This window comes from Lygodium microphyllum, chromosome 8 (genome assembly GCF_053477565.2).
Source record: "Lygodium microphyllum isolate KBCC chromosome 8, Lygodium_microphyllum_v1.1.10, whole genome shotgun sequence".
Taxonomy (NCBI): domain Eukaryota; kingdom Viridiplantae; phylum Streptophyta; class Polypodiopsida; order Schizaeales; family Lygodiaceae; genus Lygodium; species Lygodium microphyllum.
In genome coordinates, this window is record NC_141142.1 from 148,909,744 (window position 1) to 148,914,987 (window position 5,244).

Consider the following 5,244-nt stretch of genomic DNA (forward strand, 5'->3'; position numbering starts at 1 on the left):
CCTTATATATGTAAAAATGTGTAAAAATAGTATTTAAAAAATCCCTTCTGCTAAACCCATATGATGCATACATATATTTATGACTAATCTCCCTTGCCTTATCATTTGATGCTTCCAAAGCTTGGTATTGATGCCTGAATGTTCGATTTTGACACTTGGGGATGCTTTGATAAATATTATGCTCATTATGCTTTGAAGCTACTAGGGTATCACATATTGGATATACGGACACTTTGGTTGTCATGTATGGCTATGGATATGTTTATGACATGCTCTTAAGTTGGGCTTGGAGTTTGGATTCTTTGACATTAGTCTTCTGTAATATTTCCGCTCGAAATATTAAGTCAACCTTAAACCCCGCACACCCCGCGCAATAAGGAACCCCAAAGTGATCTCCCACATTGAAAAATGTTGGCAGTTAAACACTTACCCCGCACGTGCGATAATAATCCCCATCCGCGTTGTGCAAATAAGGCCGAGGTTAAAACCTGCAAGCCGCACGACAACACCCCTTATGGAAAGGCAAATGGATAAATGATTAAAGTAGTGCAAATTTTTTTATTAATTACCCCCTCCCCTCAGCCGATGCATGGCAGGGCGAGAGGGAGTGTGAGAAGGAGTGAGTTAAGTGGAGAAGCATGTGGAGGAGAAGGCATGCAATCATGCCACGGGGGTGGCTATTCTCCCCCCCTTAGCCTATATAACCTCCCCATTAAGCTTGGGGGGAGGCACGAAGAGTAAGAAGAGGGAGACTCTGCCTGTGGTGTAGCCGTCGTCGTCGCCTTGCAACGCCACGCAGCCCGCCAAGCTACCACCTTCAATGCCACGATTGCCATCATCATCGCCCTCATAATTATCATCTTCTTCATCATCTTTCCCTTTCCCAATCATTCCCTCCTCCCACGTCACCCTGTAACTCAGAAGCATAGAAGCTTCTAAAAACAAGGCTTCTATAAGCGTTGTTCATCCTCACCACTGCGGGTTTTGCCTAAAACCACATTCTGTAAGGGCCGTGTCCCATGCAAAATAGAAGATCTCGAGAAGAAAGGGATTCAATACGCGAAAGATCCAAAGAGGAATTGTTGAACCAGAATTGGACTCATCAATGGCTCCCAAGAAAATGGCTAGAGGCGCTCACGCGGGAGTTTCTACCCCGAGCATATGCGTGGACATTCCTACGAGTTCTCATGCCCAGGTTCTACGAGCTTGATTCCACATAAAAGAAATGAATTAGGCACGTTTAAATTCATGGGAAGAATGCATTTATGCTTGTCTCTAGTTCACGTAGTCAAGTTAAAATACATTTGGAAAATTTATCTCCTTGGTGGATTTACAAGAGTTAGTGCATGTCGTGCATTTGGGTTGCTTGCATTTCCAAAGTGACAATCCTAAATGCATATTGCATAGGGTAAAAGGATGAAAATTTGTTTAAATTCACCATTTTCTTCCTTGCAAGAAAGAACAAGCGTATATTGCATTTAGGCAATAACTTCCTTGTTGTGATTCGCCTGAGAAAATCATTAACATCCATCAGATGTTGTCCAAAGAATTGTGTGGTATGAAAAGGAAACCATGAACTTGCCTGTTACATGAGAGGATGCGAGCATTTTAAGTCGGATTAATTGCCGTAGAACGGATTAAGTCAACAATAGTTTTATGACATTCGTCATGCATAAACTTCATTTATCGAAGCTGTCTCTAGAAAAGGTTGCATGTCATATTAAAGCCTAAAATTCAATTGCATTAAACAAAAAGTTTGTAGGCAAAGTTCTTGACATAAATCTATGTAGGTTTTATGCAAGTTATTCCCCAAATTGTCAATCATCATGATTTTTGCAAGGAAAAGAAATGGTCTTTGCAAACCTTATAGTTGCATAGAAGTAAAAGTCTATGATTCGCATACTTGCATGGAATGTTGCATCTTGAATTTATTTATTTGCACCTCTTAGGAAAATTATTTGCATATCTTCTAAGCAAAGATCACTCTTGTCGCAAGAGAATTAGATCCTTTTAGGTAGATCACTTGTAATTGTATAACCCTCAAGGAATTTGTAAAAGCATAACTAGTTGGTACGATGAACACTTCAAAGTGCTATGTAGGGTTTAGCACGTTAAACATTCTGCCTAGTACCGCACTTGGATGCAAAGTCAAGACTTTCGAACCCAAGGGTCCTACCCACATTTACGGAATGATTGGGTTAATCGGACACCCATACAATAACGATTTAGGGTCTTTACCCTAGGGCAAATTGGCCTAATATTAGACTTTCGATTGAGATTAGAAACCCTAGGGCAAATCATTATCAACCTAGTAAGGTTAGGGTTGGGTTGCGTAAGAAGACACCCCAAACACTACATCTTCACTAATCATATTTCTTGACCAAGGAATGTCGTTGATGGGAGATTGATCCCACGTACAAGTTAGATGTGACTCCTATGCAACAAGTCACAACGTCGCATGGCTTTGTGTTTAAGTCACAAGATGGATTTGCCACTCTTTAGAACAAGGGTTGGTAGGATCTAAGTACAAGATAATTTGCAAGAGGATGAGTAGTCATCCTGCTACATCACCCTTCTTGGGCTGAGTTGCCAAGTTAGGGTAACTATGAAATGCCTAGCAAGTTGACAAATCAAGTTAGAGCAACAAAGTCACTAGGATCTACTATCTTAGTTAGGGTACCTAAGGTGTTTGCTAATTTGGGTTAATAGTGTATAAACCCTAACCCAATGATAAAAAGGGGTAGACAAGCAATGAAACCCTTGGAAACTTGCCAAGTCGCAATTGATCCCGGATCGAATGCTGGATGCATTCGGAGATAAGGAATATACCTTAGAAGTTGGCCAAATAAACGACCACCGGTTTAATTGTGTTTGTACAATTTAGGAGCACTGTTTGTATTGCTTTGCTCAAAGAACTAAAGATGGAAAAATAATTAATGCTTCAGGTTGAAGGCCTAGAGTGAGAGGCAGCATCAGTTACCCCCGACTGTCTGCTTGACCCTATCCAAGGGGGTTGTTAGCCGCGCTGGGAACATGGACCAAACCCGTCGCGAGATGTCTCTCCATTGGGTGCTACTTGGAGCAAGAGGACGCTTGGGTGCCAAGGGGGCTCTGGCCGTAAATCCCTTGCCTTCTGGGTCCTGCACAAGAGGCTGACGTGACTCGGGATTGGAACTTGAGGCCCGCATACTAGTCTACGGGCGGAAACTTGGATTAGTAATCCCTGAGGATTGCTGGATTGCCTTCGTGCAGATTATGGATTGCCTTCAGGCAGATTATGGATTGCCCTCAGGCGGATTATGGATAAGCCTTCAGGCTGGATTATATGATGTATTCCAAAGATAAATAAGATCAATTGTTGTAAAGGAACTTGTTTGACATTGTTTTTCTATGTCAGTGCTAAGATTACGTGAAGGAACGGGTGACTAATTGGATAATTGAGGAAGCTATTTTTGGCGTGTCAAACTAAATGTGGTAGGTAATTAGACAACTAAAGAAACCCCGAGGAAAGTGCGGTGGATGTGGCCATGGGTCCATCCTATGGATGGGTGGTCCCGGTTGGCTGAGAACTTTTCTTGAAGGAAATTGACAGCAAGGAACGATAACTTAGAATCTAGAATATTAGAATCCCGATTCATGTTGTTCTAGGGGAACGGAATGGGACTATGCCTTATGGGCAGAGAGGGGAGCTTTGCATCCCTCTCATTTCCCATTCTCCTTGAACCAAGTGCAGCATGGATCTTGACGTTTCTGTGTAAAGTAGTTTGCCTGGGGTTCAACGCTAGTTACTCTCTAGGAACTTGACCATTCAGGAATCCCTAATTCAGGTGAGTCCTAAGTGGGAACTACCGGAATGCTTGCACTTCATGGCAGACTCGGGAAGACCTAGATCGTAAACCCCATGACATTCCGTGGGAGTGTCGGGCGGCGCTTTCTAGACTCTCTTCTCGATGGGCTGCTAAGACGTATCCTACGAGCGAATAGGTGGACACGTTACATCTTCATTCTTGTCCTTGGATGCTACTTAAACGCTACAATCAGAGTCTTGCAGACTACTTGGGTTCCATGCGGATGTATACTCTATGAATCTTAGATACTCAGATGTCATTCACATGAGGCAAATAATAATTAATTAATTACTAAACAATATAAATATATTAAAAAATAAATATTTATATTAATAGATTGAGAAAGTTTAAAAATAATTTGTGACCATTCAATAAAAATTATCAAAATAAATATTAAAAGAGTATTGGTAGAGAGAAAGAGTGCACAATATAAAGTTAGAAAGAGAGAGAGAGAGGGAAGTAAATTCGAAGGATTCTTAGAGGCTTTAAAAATTGAAGAGCCTATACCAATGAATATAGAAATATCAAAATTTTAGTTAAATTTTAATAATTAAAAATATTAAAAATAAAAAGTAAAAAACTATGAAGGAAGAGAGAGATAGAAGGTTACTACTACTCTCTGTCTCTCTCATGTCTCCCCTTCCCATTCCTTTTTTTCTCTTTCACTCACTATATATACATTAACATTGTGTGTGTAGAGAGAGAAAGAGAAAAACTATATATGCTACAACTATATACCATAGTATATATGTTTAACATATTGATATTAGTATAAAATATAAAATAATGACATCATTATATACGCAATATGTTAAAGTATATACTGTAACACACACACACACACACACACACATGATGTATTGATATTAATACATACATTAATATTTCATTATGTGGGTTCTTTCAGCCTAGCCAATGATCACGTGGGTTGATCTCCATCTATTTGACTACAATTGCTCTAGCTTGTGGGTTTCTTCTCTACAGCTTTACATTACATTGATTAATATGCATTTTATCATTATGTTGATTAATATATTTTTTCCTAACCCATGGATGTGTGAGGTCATGCAGATATTCAAAAAGCTCATTTGAAGCAAGGAAAGTAAGAAACACCGGTGAAGGAGAAAATGACACGGTAGAAATTGTTGAGACCCTTGTCACAGCAAACTTGAGAGAGGTAACATCTTGTTGGTTTGGAGAAAATTAATATTTTATAAGCTTATCACTTGATTTGGATTTAAACGATTATAAACTCATTCTAATGAAAATGCATATGAACTGCCGCTTAGGAAAATAACCTAAGTAATATAATAATTAACTATTCAATGAAAAGAAATTTTCACTTGGAAAATGTGTATATACATATCATTAAATAAAAATATTAATTATGATTTTT